Source organism: Mauremys mutica, chromosome 1, assembly GCF_020497125.1.
Source record: "Mauremys mutica isolate MM-2020 ecotype Southern chromosome 1, ASM2049712v1, whole genome shotgun sequence".
NCBI classification, from domain to species: domain Eukaryota; kingdom Metazoa; phylum Chordata; order Testudines; family Geoemydidae; genus Mauremys; species Mauremys mutica.
The window spans coordinates 132820663-132838119 of NC_059072.1; the positions used below are offsets into that span (position 1 = coordinate 132820663).

General features: G+C 43.9%; 1 protein-coding gene across 3 annotated transcripts in view; it reads left to right on the forward strand.

Moving 5' to 3' along the window:
* The first annotated feature begins 13038 nt into the window (after positions 1–13038).
* The window catches only part of LOC123361708 (TRPM8 channel-associated factor 2-like), a 31445-nt gene continuing 27026 nt past the window's right edge, over positions 13039–17457 (forward strand). Inside the window, exons 1-2 of one of the 3 annotated variants that reach the window (XM_045001821.1) lie at positions 15537–15755; positions 16589–16656. The gene's annotated coding sequence lies outside the window, so the exon portion shown is untranslated. Of the gene's footprint in view, positions 13146–15536; positions 15756–16588; positions 16657–17457 lie in introns of those variants that run through there. The other 2 variants (XM_045001824.1, XM_045001822.1) reach the window with 2 other exon arrangements.

Genomic DNA, 17457 nt, shown 5'->3' on the forward strand with positions numbered 1-17457 from the left:
AGCTTTCTATTATTGCTCTGAGAAAGACGTCTCCCTAGGATTTAGCCATGGAGCCTCCAGGCTGTTAAGTGAAGGGCCCGCAGTTTTGGGTGGAGCGGCCAACCATGATCTTGGGAGATTGAGTCCCGGGTGCTATGGGAGCAAAATTGGGGTTGCCACTGACAGATCCAATAGAGTGGAGAACCAGTGCTGGCATGTCAACACTGGGGCTATTAATATAACTCAGGCCTGGCCCTGTTTGATCTTTAGCAGCACTCTGTGTAGGAGTGAGGTTGGTGTTGCCGGCCCAGAGGGCCTGAGGACAGCAACAGTGGGGGTTCGTTGCCCGGTGTGTGTCACACTAATTAACACACCAGGGTGGAGAAGCAAACCAAGTTTATCTGAGCTCAAAAAAGGTGCCAGGGAGAAAAAGCACTCTCAAATCCTGCACACCTGCGCGCAGGCGGGGTCCCAGCATTTATACCTTAAGCTGTTTGTGTAAGCCTTTTGTTTTGTTTTCCGCCTCACCCCTCCCTTCCCAACAGCAGTTACTTTAAACATTACATTTCAGCGTGTTAGAAAAGTTCCCATTCGCATGCTTATCTTTGGCCTTGTCGGCCCAGGCGCATGTAGACTTTTCTCCCCCTTCTCCCCTCCCCCGACTTACTACCACTTTTTGCTGTTTGAGCGAAGCTACAGCTGTTAGCTGTTTGCTAGAAAAGCTGACGGTTACACATTTTGCTTGCTGTTTATTAGCATCTTAGGCTTTGGCTACACTTGCATTTCAAAGCGCTGCCGCGGCAGCGCTTTGAAGCGCTAAGTGTAGTCAAAGCGCCAGCGCTGGGAGAAAACTCTCCCAGCGCTGTCCGTACTTCACCTCCCTGTGGGGAATAACGGACAGCGCTGGGAGCGCGGCTCCCAGCGCTGGGGCTTTGACTACACTGGCGCTTTGTAGCGCCGCAATTTGCAGCGCTGCAGAGGGTGTGTTTTCACACCCTGCTGCAGCGCTGCAAATTTGTAAGTGTAGCCAAGCCCTTAGGCTGGTTAAAGTTCACAGCATGGAAGAACTTTGGTTCACTCAGGCCTACAGTCACAACTTTGGTTTACTTAGGCCTAGTGACACCAACATTGGGAGAAATGCATAGCAGAGCTCGCTTGTCCAGGGAAGCTGGAAAGTGTCTGCGTGGACTGTGGCCTTGTAGGGAGAATTTTTTTGGCATTTCCTATTCACCTTGTTTGCAAATAGATCTGTCTGGGAAGTCCCCCACTATTGAGAAATGCATCTGGCCATGTCCAGGAGGAGAGAGCCTCCTGGTGACTCACAAATGATCTGCTTAGGTGGTCTGCCAGCTCATTCTGCACCCCTGGAAGGTAAGAGGCTTCAAGACTGATTGAACTAGCAATACAAAAATTCCATAGGTGATTTTCTTCCTGACAAAGCAGGGAAGAGTGAGCTCCCTCCTGCCTCTTCAGGTAAAACATTGCTACAGTGTTGTCTGTGAGAACAAACAGGCTTGTCCCCTTGACATGCGGAAGGAAGGCCTGACAGGCAAGGCAGACAGTCTTAGGTCTCTGACATTGATATGAAGAGACAGATCCCTTGAGGTGACCTTGAATTTAGCGGGGACCAAGATGAGCTTCCTACCCCCGGGCAGATGTTTATAAAGGCTGAGGGCAGACAATGGGAATGTCTGCACAAACATTGAGTGGGTTTGTCCACCAGTCTAGCGCAGAACGTACCCGTGAGGACAGAATGAGCACAATGTTCATATGGTGGTGATTTGGTGAATAAACAGAGGCTAGAGGTGCAGCCTGACATGTTGGACAACATCTGTGTATGGAGCCATATGCCCTAGGAGTCTCAGACAGGTTTTGAGCTGTTGTGATTGGGTGAACTTTGAGATCTGCCACAAGAGATTGAATTGTTTGGAATCTTGTGTCTGAAAGGAAAGTTCTGGCCTGAGTAGAGACCAACACTGCTCCTATAAACTCTATCCTTTGCACTGGACAAAGGGTAGGTTTGTCTACATTGATCAATAGATCTAGAGCTTTGAAGGCTGACTGGATGAGTTGAACACTGGAGAGAACCTGAGCCCTGGACCAGTCCTTGACTAGCCAGTCATTCAGGTAAGGTAGACCTGTATTCCTCATCTCCTTAGGAACACCGCTACCACAGACACACATTTTGTGAAAACCTGGGGAGCTGCTAACAGGTTGAAAAGCAGAACAGTGAACTGATGAGTGTCCTTCACTATGAACCCAAGAAATTTTCTGCAACCTTGATAAATTTATCACATGAAAGTAGGTGTCTCTTAAATCAAGAACAGCATACCAGTCTCCAGGAAGGGAATAATGGAAGTCAGGGTGACTATGTGAAACTTTATCTTTTTGAGATACTTGCTGAGTAGTGCAGGTCAAAAATTGGTCCTTTTCTTATGGAATCAGGAAATAATTGGAATAGAACCCCTTCCCTTTGAAACACTGGGGAACCTCCTCTATGATTCCCACCTGATGGAGAGATTGAGCTTCTTGGATTAGGAGCTCCTCGTGGGAATAGTCCATGAAGAGGGACTGAAAAGGAGGATGGGTGGGAAGAATAGAAATAAATTGGAGGGTATAACCCACTTCCACTGTGCTTAATACACAGCACTCTTAGGTAATCCAGGACCAAGCAGTGAGTAAGTGGGAAAGGTGGTTTGCAAATATGGAGACAATGGAATCTGTCATCCTGGAAACTAGCATGTTGTCCTTGAGCATCCCATCAAAATTCCTGTTTAGAACCCCCTGGGTTTCTAGATGGAGCAGGCATTGATGCAGAGGCAGAAGGAGGAGGCGGTCTATGTCTATAGCCCCAATTTTTCTTCCTCTGCAGGTCCTGCAGTGGAGCAGGGGCAGAGTAACAGTGGGTTTGCTGTGGATGGAAGTGCTTTCTGGATGGGCCTGGAGTGTACAAGCCCAAAGACCTTAGAGCTCCCCTAACATCCTTCAAGCCACAGAGCTTAGAGTAAAAGTTTTCTCCAAAAACAGCAAGCACCCTTCAAAGTGCAGATCCTGTAAAGTCTGTTGGATCTCTTGTGGAAACCCTGAGGATTTCAGCCAAAAGCTCCTGTGTATGGCCACTGCAGAAGCCATGGACCTAGCCACCGAGTCAGCAGATATACATATATATATATATATTCATATATATATGAGATTGGATAGGATCACAAGCCAAAGTAGTTTAACTGTGTTTACTATAATTTTCATTATCAAAATAGGGTCAATAAGAATCCAAATGTACATAGATTCATACTTGATTGACCTCAGGTGTTGAGTTCTGGCCAGAAGTTTGGATTGATGTTTGTTTATTCCAAAACAGTTCATCCAGTCTCAGCTTGCAACGGACAAGGGATCACTGAAAGATCATTTTAACTCCTCTTTATAGAAAATTCGTCAGAAATTACAGAACCAGAATTAATCATTTGCAATGGAGATTGACTTCTCCTTTCCCATTATCCCATGATCCATTTTTCTTACAAACCCAATAAAGTTATAAATATCTTCTATATAGTTTCAGTTTCAATTAACTATGTTATAAATCAACAGTTCTCTACCAATGTCTAACTCACATGGCATCTCCTTCAGGTGAGTCTTGGGGACACATAAGACAGCCAACACTGTGAGCAGAGCCTTGCAAATACTGTGTCATAAGCTGCAGCTGTTCTCAGGGGCGGCTCTACATATTCGGCCGCCCCAAGCAGTCATGCTCGGGAGGCGCCCCCGAGCCGCGGGAGCAGCGGACCTCCCGCGGGCATGACTGCGGAGGGTCCGCTGGTCGCGCGGCTCGGCTGGACCTCCCGCAGCTGCGGGCGGTTTGCTGGTCCGGCGGCTCCGGTTGAACTGCCGCAGGCATGCCTGCGGGAGGTCCAGCCGAGCCGCGGGACCAGCGAACCGTCCGCAGTCATGCCTGCGGGAGGTCCACTGGAGCCGCCGGCCGAGCGTCCCCTCCGCAGTCATGCCTGCGGCAGGTCCGCTGCTCCCGGGGCTCCGGTGGACCTCCCGCAGGCATGACTGCGGCAGGTCTGCCGGCCCAGCCTGCCGCCCCCCCGGGAAAGGGCCGCCCCAGGCAGGCGCTTGCCCCGCTGGGCTCTGGAGCCGGCCCTGGCTGTTCTGTCCTGAAAAAAATAAAACTAGTGGTATGTGCTAAATCCTCGAGTTTCTTGCTTAACATTACGAAAAATATGGATCCTTTTCTCTTTAGTGCTCCAAGTGATCTATAGTGAAAGGAAGTAAAAAAGATGTGGGCAAATTGGGAGAGTTCAGAGGAGAGCAACAAACCTGATATGAAGCTGAGAAAACCTGACCTCTAAGGAAAGGTTAAGAATTAGCCATGTTTAATCTAGAGAAGAGAAGGCTGCAGGAGGATACAATAACAGTCTGCAAATATGTAAAACGTTCTTATAAAGAAGAGGGTGATCAATTGTTCTCCAACTCCAACAAAGGTAGCCTAAGTTTGCAGCAAGGGAGATTAAGGTTGGATATTAGGAAAATGTTTCTAACTATAAAGGATAGTGAAGCCCTAGAACAGGTTACCAAGGGAAGTTATAGAATCCCCATCATGACAGGTTTTTAAGATCAGGTTAGACAAACACCTGTCAGGGATGGTCTAGATATACTTGGTCCTGCCTCAGTGCAGGGGGCTGGACTAGATGACCTCTCAAGGTCCCTTCCAGCTGTATGAGTTTATGAAATTTGAGGGCCTGATTCTCGCTTAGGTGGTGTAAATCAACATAGCTACATTTAGGTCAATGGAGCTATGCCAATTTACATCAGCTGAGGATCTAGCCCTAAATGATTTGCTGATAAAGCAGAGATTATCAAGGATCAAAATCAGGAAGAATTAAATTCACCTTTGTGCAAAGGACACCACAAGGCATATGTGACACTTAAGTCCCATATAAGCCCCCAAAATGGGGCTTCAGTGGAATTTGGAATTTAAATGGTGCCTAGGTCTTATTCTGCCCCCTGCACAGGAGTGCATTTCACCCTAAAAGATACATAGATAGATATAACAAATACATACACTTTAAATCAAACTACTTGGAAACCACTTCCTTTCTTAATGCCTTGCCAGTGACCTGTGGGTGGGTTCCCCCAAGCACTGCAGGGGCTGTGGAATTGGGACTCATGCCCCTAGAGTTTCATCCAAGATACCATCTGTGGGAGACAACTCATGGCACTAAATGCCAGTGTTTGTAGGATCAGGCTCTTAGGGCCAGATTTTAAAAGGTATCTAGGGTCAGATCCTCAAAGTTATTTAGGTTCCTAACGCCTACTGATTTCAGTTGGTGTAAGGTGCCTAAATATCTCTGCAGATCTGGGCTGTAGGCACCTGATGATGCAGACAGGCAGTAGGTGAGACTTTCAAAAGCACCAGCTCCCACTGAAATCAACTCTTTCAACAGCTACAAGACAGAATAGGTAGAGTGTATAATCAAAGACATTCATGTATTAAAGCCGTGTGCATTGAAAGAGTTTACAAGTAAGGCTACAAGTCCATGATTTTATGTGACCTCTGCAACTTCAGCCCCAGGTGGCAGGGCTCCAGCTGTCAGCCCTGGCCAGCTGGGGTTCGGTTTCCACAACATATTGTTTATTGCCTGCGTCCTGTCTGTGTTTTACTAAAAATACCCATGCCAAAATCTTAGCCTTATTTATAAGTACCAATGGTGGGTCTGAGTTAAGATTGCTACTGGGATGTGTAAGGCAAGTTTTGGGATGTACCTATTATGATAAGTGATAAGAGTCACAGAGCAGTCATATAAATTACCTTCAGTCACCGCTGCATTTCTTACAGGGCAGGCTCCTCTCCTGCCTTGGAGTTCCTCACAACCAACCAAAAAAGCATCCGAAACTGCTTATCACCTCTGAAAGTTTTATTTACTACCTTTACCAAAGCACCATCACAATCCTGGGCAGCAGGTCTATTTACAGCTTTCCTAACCCTCAGCCCTTTCCCGGGGGCAGGGATGGCAGCACTAGGGAGATCTCATCACCCTGAGATCGTTCTTTCGCTGAGCTCTACTAGCCTTTCCCCTTTGCACATCTTTCCCGCTCTTTTAACTATCCTTCCCAGTTTGTGGGATAATTAGCTCTTCAGCTCATCAACCCCCAGTCTGCTTAGGCAATTAAGAGTGACACCTGAAGACACCTGTGACACTGAGTACCTTTCCCAGACCTGAGGAGGAGCTGTGTGAGGCTCAAAAGCTTGTCTCATCACCAGAAGTTGGTCTAATGAAAAGATATTACATCACCCACCTTGTCTCTCTAATATCCTTGGACTGACACGACTACAATAATATTGCATGTAGGCAATTAAGTACAATCCGGCTCCATGAGGCCTTTCCTAGTAGAGATAATTAATGCTTAGCTGATCAGAGTGCTGAGTCAGCTAGTGACTTTCAGCACTTGGTCAACATTTCATTGAAATGATTGTGATGTTGCACTCCATATGTTTTATGTAAATATGCTAATGAGTGTAAATAAAATATAACTGGAATATACTTTATGCAAAAGGTCTCTTTCAAGGTGTCATTACAAAGCTTATAATCTACTGAGTGTGTTCATCCTATTTGTATGAATGTATCATTATTGTATCTGAAGCTAGGAATATGAAAGATAACTCTGAGGTCCTCTTGTAATTATGCAAAGTGTGGTTCATTAATGGTGGTTTGGAATCTTGATGGCTCTCATTAACTAGGACAACTGGTTGTAAATGGCTCTGTTTACTTGTAAGCCTTCCTATGTTCCTGTGTGCCAGCAAGTGGGTAATGAAGTCTCACAGGATGTGAACATGTCACATGATACTGGAATCCATCTTTAACCTGGTGCTTTTCCATTTAGAAGGAGGGGTGGGAACCCAGAGTGAGATAAAGGATTCCCACCTGGTGCCAAAAATATAAAAGGGGGTGGAACAGAACAAAGGGGGCTGCCAGTCATGAGAAGTCCCTTAGTTACCACCTCAGCTGGAACTAACAAGAATTGTACCAGGGGAAAGGATTGGGCCCAGTCTAGGAAGAAGTCTAGTCTGTGAAAGAAGCTTATTGGAACATCTCTAAGGGTGAGATTTACCTGTATTCAGTTTCTTAATGTATTAGGCTTAGACTTGCATGTTTTGTTTTATTTTGCTTGGTAACTTACATTGTTCTGTTTGTTATTACTTGGAACCACTTAAATCCTACTTTTTACACTTAATAAAATCACTTTTGTTTATTAATTAACCCAGAGTAAGTGATTAATACCTGGGGGAGCAAACAACTGTGCATATCTCTCTATCAGTGTTATAGAGGACTAACAATTTATGAGTTTACCCTGTATAAGGTTTATACAAAGTAAAACAGATTTATTTGGGGTTTGGATCCCATTGCAAACTGGGTGTCTGGGTGCTGGAGATAGGTGACCTGCTGAGCAGTTTTTGGTTAAAGTCTGCAGCTTTGGGGGCGTGGACCAGACCTGGGTCTGTTTTCAGCTGGCTAGCGTGTCTGGCTCAACAAGGCAGGGTTCTGGAGTCCCAAGCTGTCAGGGAAAATGGGCTCAGAGGCAAATTCAGCACATCAGGTGACAGTCCCAAGGGGGTCTCTGTGACCAAACCTGTCACAATGATGTTAGAAGAGACATTTCCTATGTGCTTTATTATTATTCATAATAAAATTACAGTCATCCCTGGAGGCCCCAGCCTAGATTTTGGCCCCATTGTGTTACAAATACATGGTAAGACATGATCCCTGCCCTGAAGAGTTTACAGTCTAAATAAACAAAACAGACAAACAACATTTTTATTATCATCAGCTCCATTTTAGATAAGATGGACTGATGAAGATGAAATCACAGGGTAAGGGGGGACCCAGCTGGCCCACATGCTCCTCTTCCTCCCTGGGGGAACTAGGCACTGGCACCTAAATATGGATGGAAGGATTCAAGTCTTAAAGTGTTGAAAGTAATGAGTAATCTCTTTTTTCTATGCTCGTTTCTGCGTTCAGTCACAGATACGATGCACACTGTTTCTATCTAAATGTCAACATTTATTGAAATGAGACCCTCTGAGAAATCCAGAAAAGGGCCATCATTAAGCTAGTTGGAGGTAAAAAAAGGAACACTACAATAGTCAGGAGAGTGCCCTTTCTATGAATAGAGACAAAAGACTTTCAGTATAACACAGAGTGAGAAGAGGCATTCTGGATCCATTCACTGAGGAGACCAGTTGTACAGCGGGGGTGTTTTTCATGGAAATTTGGATCCTGGTTCCTGTGAAGCCAACCAGCTCTGCAATAGACTGAAAGTTGACAGGGAGACCTACTTTATTAGTTAGGAAAGGTAACTTTTTAGTGTAGGCTCTAGTTCACATTTTATTATTTTGTTTTATCTTATAACCATTTGTTTCCACCACTCTCTCTTGTTTTTAATTGAATCTCTATTCTTTCCTAAAGAACCTTTCTCTTGTTTTATTACATTTTTTGTGTGGTTTGCAGAAGCTGTGTTTTAAAGCAAAACTAGTAAATTGGGGTACACTGATCCTTTGGGGCAGAGGATCTGAGATCTTGGTGAATGTCAAGGACATCATAGGGGAATGCTTCCAAGGGACTCAGAGACTGGATGCACCTATTGTTAACCTGCAAGGCAGACAGGGCCGACATAGCCCCAGAGAGAGTGCATGAGTGGCTGAAAGGCTGGTGGTGTTAGGGAGCTGACATCCAATTAGCACAAACAAGATTATTTCACGCTGGAGGTAGGAGGTTACAAGGTGATGAACAGTGCTTGTTAGCCCAAGAATCATCAAAGGTGTGTACACTATAGAGCTACAAGGGGGTTCCACAATCTGGTTCTGGGTTCCACAATCTGGTCCTAACTTCCTTTGCTTCAGAAGAGTTACACCACTCATGGATTTGGCCTGCGGATTTCAGGACTAACTTCATACAAATAATAAAAACACGTCATGCACATAATCCACACTTCTCAGGAAATCCAGCCTTCCAGAGAATCTCAGGTCAATCTGAGTTCATAGCCTGTCATCTGGGCTCAGAATCACACACTCCTTCCTTATTGCATATGTGATGCGGGCACCATGCCAACGCCCCAGGTCTCAAGGAAACACTTAGAAATACAGAGCTGGAACCAGTCTGGGTCACCTCTGTGTCAGTATTATTAAAATAGGTATAAAAATGCGTTTAGGACTTAGACTTTATGGAATCCTTGTAATTTGCTGCATGCATTAATCTCACTTATAATATCTGTATTCTAAGTGTTTGCTCTGTTAGCAGTGCAGTGTTTCAAGGTCATCAGACAGTTCAGGGGATATTGTAATGGGGTGAAGGTGTTAGAGCACTGGAAAGCTCATCTGTTTGGCCATCCTGTTGCCAGGTGCTTGTACCGAGCGCTGAGATACAGAGTTATTTCTACTCATCCATGCTGGCAGGTCTACCTGATTGGTTCAAACACAGAATATATGATGGCTTGGAACCTCTTTCTGAGGTAGAGGGGGCAGGGTGGAAGAGTTCCAGCAGGAAGAAACCTAGGACTAGCCAAACTTGGGTAGAATTTAGACTGGGGTTTATATTTTGTTGGACTTGTTTAAGGTAACAGTAAAGATGAACCTTGGGAAAGGTTATGTTTGGACTCACATACAGTATAGCCCAATTATACACCACTCGGAGAAGTGTGGGCACTCAACCCACTTACACAGTTCTGCATCCAAACCTTATCATGCACTATTCTCTTAAAGCAACAGCTGCTTGCATAATATGACAGCTGCCCCTGTGCACACAGATCCACGCACCCCACACTTGAATGAAAATTACAAACGTAGTGAATGATAAAACATTACGAAGAGACACTTAGATTCTGTAATAACCGGCACAGTAGAAACAGACATAAAATAGAGAGTTTGTGAGATGCTGAGTGCCTCCTGGCAAGGGTGAGCTCTCTCGGCTCTGATTAAAGTTCAGTGGGAGTTGAGGCTGGTCATTATCTTGAAAGAGCTGCTCAGCACCTCACTGAGTTGGTGCTACGTGTGTATGGAAAACTGAAGGACCTTGCAATTTATTATGTACCTATGACTTCCTCATCTACCTCTGTCCACTAATTAATCTGCCTGGGAGTAATTCTAATGTTAAAACCACAAGTAAATTCAATCAGCTTTCATTTAATAATATTTAATTTTTATATAATTCTTGTTTATCCTTAAAACCTCAAAGAGCAGTACAAAAGTGGGTAAGTATTATCATCCTCATTTTACACTTGGAGAAACAAAGATACATAAGTGTTAAAATGGCTTTTCCAGTATCTCACAGCAACCAGCTATGTGGTAGGGCTGGAAACAAAATCATAAAGTATTGATTCCCAGTCTTCTACTGTGACCAAGAGAAAACACTCCTTCTGAGGGTTAAAAATAGAACACAGGGCTCCTGACTCCTCCTGAGTCCCCATACTCTAACCATTCCAACACATTTGCATCCCAGAGTTAGGTGTACAGTCAAGAAATTCTGACTCCCAGACTACATCTATCTCACAACCAGTGAGAGCAGTGGTCCCCAACCTTTTTGTCTGGCGGGTGCCAGACAAAGGACCGTGGTGGTGGTGGAGCACCCGCCGAAATGCCACCGAATTTCTGTGGCATTTCGGCGGCGATGCCTCTCGATGATGTCACTTGTCGGCAGCAAGCGGTGTCATCGAGAGGTGTCACCGACGAAATGCCGCAGAAATTCGGCGGCATTTCGGCGGATGCTCCACCAGAGCCAGGACGTGGGTGCATTTAGATGCCCCCACGCGCGCCATGGAGCCTGCGGACGCCATGGAGCCCGCGGGCACTGCGTTGGGGACCCCTGAGCTAGAGAAATGTTTCCTTTCCCTCCAAATTACAGCAACCTGAGGTGCAGGCTGGCAACAGTGACAGTTCTCCAGCATGGTGTCCCCTCTGCACTTGTTGCTAGAGACAATGAACTGAAATTGAATAAAGCAAAATGCCAAATCCTGAAAAAAGACACTTGTGTATACGAGGGAAATTCTATCTGAAAATGAACAGAGTACTTGTGGCACCTTAGAGACTAATAAATTTATTTGGGCATAAGCATTGTGGGCTAAAACCCACTTCATCGGATGCATGCAGTGGAAAATACAGGAGGAAGATATACATGAAAAAAATGGGTGTTGCCATACCAACTCTAACAAGTCTAATCAATTAAGGTAGGCTATTATCAGCAGGAGGAAAAAAAACATTTGTAGTGATCAGTATCAGAGGGGTAGCCGTGTTAGTCTGGTTCTGTAGAAGCAGCAAAGAATCCTGTGGCACCTTATAGACTAACAGACGTTTTGCAGCATGAGCTTTCGTGGGTGAATACCCACTTCTTCGGATGCAAGACTTTTCACCCACGAAAGCTCATGCTGCAAAACGTCTGTTAGTCTATAAGGTGCCACAGGATTCTTTGCTCCATTTGTAGTGATAATCAGGATGGCCCATTTCAAATAGTTGTCAAGAAGGTGTGAGTAACAGTAAGGGAAAAATTAGCATGGGGAAATAGCTTTTGGTTAGCTAGTTAATGAGTTTCTTCTCTAGAAATAGATGTGCCAATCACCTAACGCTCTATTGGGAGATTGCAACAGTGGGACTTTGTTCATGTTTTGTTTAAAACAGTCTATTACTTTTCCAGTAAAATTGGATGAAGGCATGCCAAAATGCAGATATGGGCAGAATAAATGTAACTTTGCCTATGTGTTCTCATGTGTCATTTCTTCAGAAGACCATACATGCAATTTTTATGACTCACTCTAAGGTTGTTATCATTAGGGAATTATAGCTTTTGAACTGAAAAGCTCTTCAGCTGAATTTAGCAACCTGTAATTTTCAAATCTTGATTTCTGTCCATTTTTATCTGAATATGCTCTCCTTTCCATAAGAAATTTTACACAAAAATTGTAGCTGTTGTCATCACCAGTATGAGCCCTAGTATAGACATGACTTCAAGCACTTTTAACCACCATGAATCTGACACATAAAAAATGTCAGAAGCCAGCAGATTCTTATATACGCTAGGGTTCTCACAGATACCACCAGTGGACACTTTTAGGTAAAATTCTGTAATTTAGACACAGCTTAGATAGAGGAGTAAACCAAGACCCTCTTTCTCAGCAGAACTATCTAGGAAACCCTACAACCATGAGATATAGTAACTTAACCTTGTATCCTTCCGCAACATTTTCCAGAAGAAATTGTTCCAGAAGTTTAAAACCTGCCATTTATCTTTCACAACCATAAGACTGTTGTAAGGATTGTGTCTCTCACATCCTGGCTTTTTGTTGATTTACCACAGTGAAGAAAGGTAACACTGTATGAATGTTTAGCAGGAATAGTTAATCCTTGATAACAGCCACTGTGTAAATAATACCCAGACTATAACTATATAGTTATAGTATAACTATAACATGTACAGTTGGGGGATTTGGCACCAACTATGCTTGGCACATTCAATTTAGCCCAGGAATTGTGTTCTAGTTGTGTAGACTGATAGGAGGAGAAAAAAAACACTCTAGGCTATGCATATATATAAGGAGTTTTCAGCAAAAGACTAGCATACATCAATGCACCTTTATATCACATAGAACAGATATATCTTAGTAGGTTCAGATAAAAATAGATAAAAGTCAAAATCAGGGAATTACAACCTGCTTAGTTCATTTAAAGAGATTTTCAAGTCCAAAAACCATATGACCCCTCTGCAGGTGAATCCAGTAGTAAGAACTAGAGAAAACCAAGTTTGCATGAGCCCGCCCAGGAGAAAGCTCCTGGCAGAGCTATGTTATTCATCTGTCAAGGATGCCCACTTTATGGGCAGGACACTACACTAATGAGTTCAAGGAAGGCACATAAAAGATAGAGGCACAGGCTGTCAAGTCACTGTTCTTCACCTGAAGAAGACTGTTCTCATAACCAATGACCAGAGAGAACCTATCACAGAGCAGAGCAGTTTCAGGCTGATGATCATCCAGAAGCTGACTTCCAGCTACCCCTGAACAAGAAGAAACTCCATCTCTCAAAAGCTATCGGGGGGCTACTGTGTTGTCCAAACGACATACTCCAGAAGGCAAGGGAAGAATCTTTTGAAGACGCCCTGGTCAATTCTACATATCCATTGCTGGTAAGTCTGAACGTGGTGGGCATTGCAAACAGTCATTGATTAAGTTTAGATAACTTCATAATACCAAAGAGTCACAGCTGAGCTTCTAAGGAAAAGCATTTGCCTAATCAGCAACATATATTGCTAGTACCGAACAGTGATTTGTGAACAATTCCTCAGATAATAACTTGAAACCTAGGAGGAAATTGATCTCCTTGAGATCATATATCAGTGCACTAAAGCGCTGACCACTGAATAACTTCTATTCATCATCTTTGGCCAACATCTTAACATCTTTGGCCAACGTTTGGCTGAAATTTGGAAAGGATCCTAAAGGAATTAGGCACCCAACATCCATTGAATTTCAATGGGAGCTGGGCAGTAACTCACAATAGTTTCCTTTAAAAATCCCAGCTTGTGAGCCTAAAGTTACACCCCTAAATTCTTATTGAAGCACCTAATTGAGCAGCCTGATTTTCAAAAGTGCTGAGTAATTAGCAGCTCCTGTTGAGGCCATCTCTCTTTCTGTCCCACCCAACACATGAGCCACTGTGAAAGGCTGGTTGGGTGCCGTCAGCATAGCAACCTGGAGATCCCCCCACATGGCAGGTTAGTCATCAGTGACTGGTTAAGACAGTGGTATTGTCACTTTGCCTTGCCAGAGCATAATAAATTGGCCATAGTTGAGGCCAGGGTCTGGTCTGCTGTACCCTAATCCATGACAGAATGTTACCTCCAACACCACGACAATTGAAAGTTTCATTATGGTCCTTCACAAGAACATTTGACCAAAGGCCTTTTGAAATTAACAAAAGATGAGTCTCCATTATCCACTATTTTATGGATACCCTCAAAGAACTCTAACGGATTGTGTCTGTCCAGTTTCTCTTTACAGACATCTATGCTCATTTAGGTATTTCATAACTCTATCTTTAATTATTGTCTCCACCAAAATTGCCTAGTACTGAAGGCAGGCTCGCTTCTCTTTAATTCCCAGGATCACTTTTAATGCTTGTCTTAAATATAGATACAAAATTTGCTACCCTCCAACCTTATGATATAATAGCTGATTTTAATGAGAGAACATTTATGTTAGCAACTCAGCAAATTCTTCAGACCCTTCAGAACTGTTGGAAATCTATCATGAGGTCCTATGCTTGTTATTTAATTTGTCAGTTTGCTTCAATCCCACTTGTTTTGACATCTCAATATCTGAGAAGGCCTTGTCTTCATTATCTGAAAAGGGAGGGTACCTGCCACCATCATTACTGGTGAGGACTGATCACATACTTGATTTTAAAGGTCCTCATAATTCTTGTTTGAGCAGACGAAATCTCTTAGAAAGTCCACCAAATGTTTTATTTCATTTGATAGAAATTCACTGGACAGTGCTATTTGCTAAGAGGACCTTATCTAAATAGGTACCTAAGAACATCTTCTGTTATGCCCTCCTTATCATCAATGTGCACTCAGAGGCAAACCTGCCACAACTAGCTATATCATACTTATCTTCTCTGAGCTCATCTGCAGAGGAGCAATATGGTTGTCCCTCCATGTGCTCCTGCAGCCTTATTGCTTGCTTGTGTTGCGAAGCCCACCTTGGATGCTCTGAATTCCAGAACTTATTTCCAAAGTGGGGGAGAAGCCCACTTCTACCTCCAGAGAAGGTGTTCGTTTGTTCCGGGGATGTGGAAGTCCCTTATTTTATGCAGGGCAAAGATTTTTCCAAGTCAAAGTTGATTCTTCCCGCCCCTGTTCACAGTTACTATCCAGACTAAAAAGTCTCCCTGGCACTGGTCAGCTATCTTTCTCTTCCCTATGCCATTTTTAATATTACAACCGCTACCAAGTTCCCATCTCACTTTTAGCATTGCAGTCTTTTCTTCTTTTGACTTATCCTCAAGCTTCTTAATCTTCAAGAATGAAAATCCTATGGAGAACATGTCTTTAAAGAAGGGGATATTGTTAGGATGGAGCCAAATTGGTGTGGCCCTACTGAATGAATGGTGTGAGCATAATTTGACATGACTTAAACATGGCTGAATGGCTGCCTGGGAGCAGGTGCCCTTTAAGCAGAAGCAGACTTGATCAAGGACTGCCAAAGTCTGCGTGTACAATTGATATTGAACCTATTGGTAGGCAAATATAGACCCATGCAAAAGTAAATATCACATGTATAAAGTCCCAGCATGAAGCAAAGGTTGTCCTGGTTATAATGACCTTACAGCAAGGACATCACACAGAGAGCCGGAGTGAATGATTGATGAATGAGTAAACATGCGGTGATTTTTGTTCGGTACCGCCCATCCCCCATCCCATTCTAAAATACTAATTAGGTAAAAATTAGTAACCACATGCCCACTAGGCATGCTTTTAAGACATGTGACTCCTTTGAGGAAAAAGAGTATAGGAATCAAGCAAAATAAATTACTGTTGGTTGGGATTCCTTCATTGATGCCTGAAGAAGCAACGTTGCCAGACAGAGGAGCCAAAACTCGGCTCCGTGGGCACAAGTAGGACTGTGAAGCAGAGGGGTCTCAAGGCAACCAAGGCCTTGCCTCGAGGGAATTCGAGACAGACCAGAGGGCTGAGAAGTGCAGACCAGGAGGGAAGAAGCCATCTATAAAATTGGTAACCACATCTCTGTTTGCCAAGGAACTGCATGAGGCTAGCGCAGGACCTGTTTGTGTATGTTTGTGAAAGAGAGACTCGTTAAGAGGAATGTATAGCTCTTAATGTCTAACGTAAGAGTTATGTGCTTAATATAACCCCTTACCGCTTGTGTAATTCTTTCTCAATAAACTGCTGTGTATTGCAGATAATTACTGTGAACCTTTTTCACTGGTATGACAGTAATCTGCTCCACTATGTGCCAGTAAAGATCCATTTCAGGGGTAGTAGCACCCCCTGTTGTCAACAGATATCACAGTAATTCTGCTTTTTTGACAACATTATTTCATAGGCTTTTCACCCATCTTCCCTCTAAGTTGGGTTTCTTCCTTGTGTAGTATCTACATTTTTGCTTAGATAACTTCCCAGTGACACAGAGTTACAGTTGAGCTTCTAAGGAAAAGTATTTGTCTAATCAGTAATAAATTATGGCTCACTTTAAGTTTTGTGGACATTAAGGCATTATGCAATATAATTTATGAACTGAAAATCTCTTTAACTGAATTTAGCAACCTGTAATTTTCAGATCTTGATTTCTGTCCATTTTTATCTGAACATAATCTCCTTTCCATAAGGAATTTTACACAAAAATGCCAGCTGTTGTCACCACCAGCATGAGCCCTAGTATAGACATGTCTTCAGCGGCTTCCAGCATTTTTAATCACCATGCAATATGATACATTATAAATGTCAGAAGCCACCATCTTCTTATATACACTAGTGATACTACCTCACTTCCTGACTTACAGCTTTCCCTAGTATTCCAAAACCATTTATTTTTCCTTCTCCTGCAGCCACATCACGTGGAGGAGGCCTTGGTGCCTCAGGAAGAAGGAAGTCTGAGGATGAAGCAAGTCTCTGGGTATTTTGGTTGCGGGGGTAGAAAGGAGAATGAGATACCTGGGGTGGGAGGAAGACCACCAGCAGACTAAATAGCTAATGGAACATCATGCCAGGGGCTTGGATGATTAAGAATGTCCCCCTTCAACTAGTGGTTCTCCTGAAGTGGTCATGGGCAGGATCGGGGTTTGTATTGGACAGTCACACAGCATTCAGTTGTATTTCTATAACAAAACTGTTAATTTATCTTTTACACAGCAAGAAAACTCCAAGGAGTTTTCAAGAGCTTGTCACAGGGTCCACTCACCACATGGGGCGACTCCTCCTGCCTGCTCTAGGGTTTAGCTCCACTCATGTCTGACCCTCCCCATCTGTCACTCATTCATGCACCTTGCTGCTTCCCTCTCCCCCTCTGCAACTCAGGGTGTTCTCTCTTAATGACTTGGCTCTCCGGCCAGGTCACTATAGTCCTCCTCTTCTGGAGTATCAAAGTCCCACTTGATGGCTGTCTTAGGCAGTGTTCTGCTCATCTGCCTGGTCGGTGCCACTTCCCCCGTGGTCAGTAGGGGCACATGGGCCTGGGCACTACTCCAGGTTCTAGCCCAGGGACCCTACAATTAGCAGTCAAGGTCTGCACTGCCCCAAACCTTGCAACTGTTTCCTTGGGCTGCTCCTACATCACCTCTATCAGGCTATTCCTCAACCCACCTTTCCCTCTAGGCCAGAACCCCAGTGTTACCCACACAAATTTAGAGCCCTTTTCTCCCTCTCTGGGTGCAATGGCGCTTTACGGCTTAACGGGACCTTTTCACAGTGAAAGAAC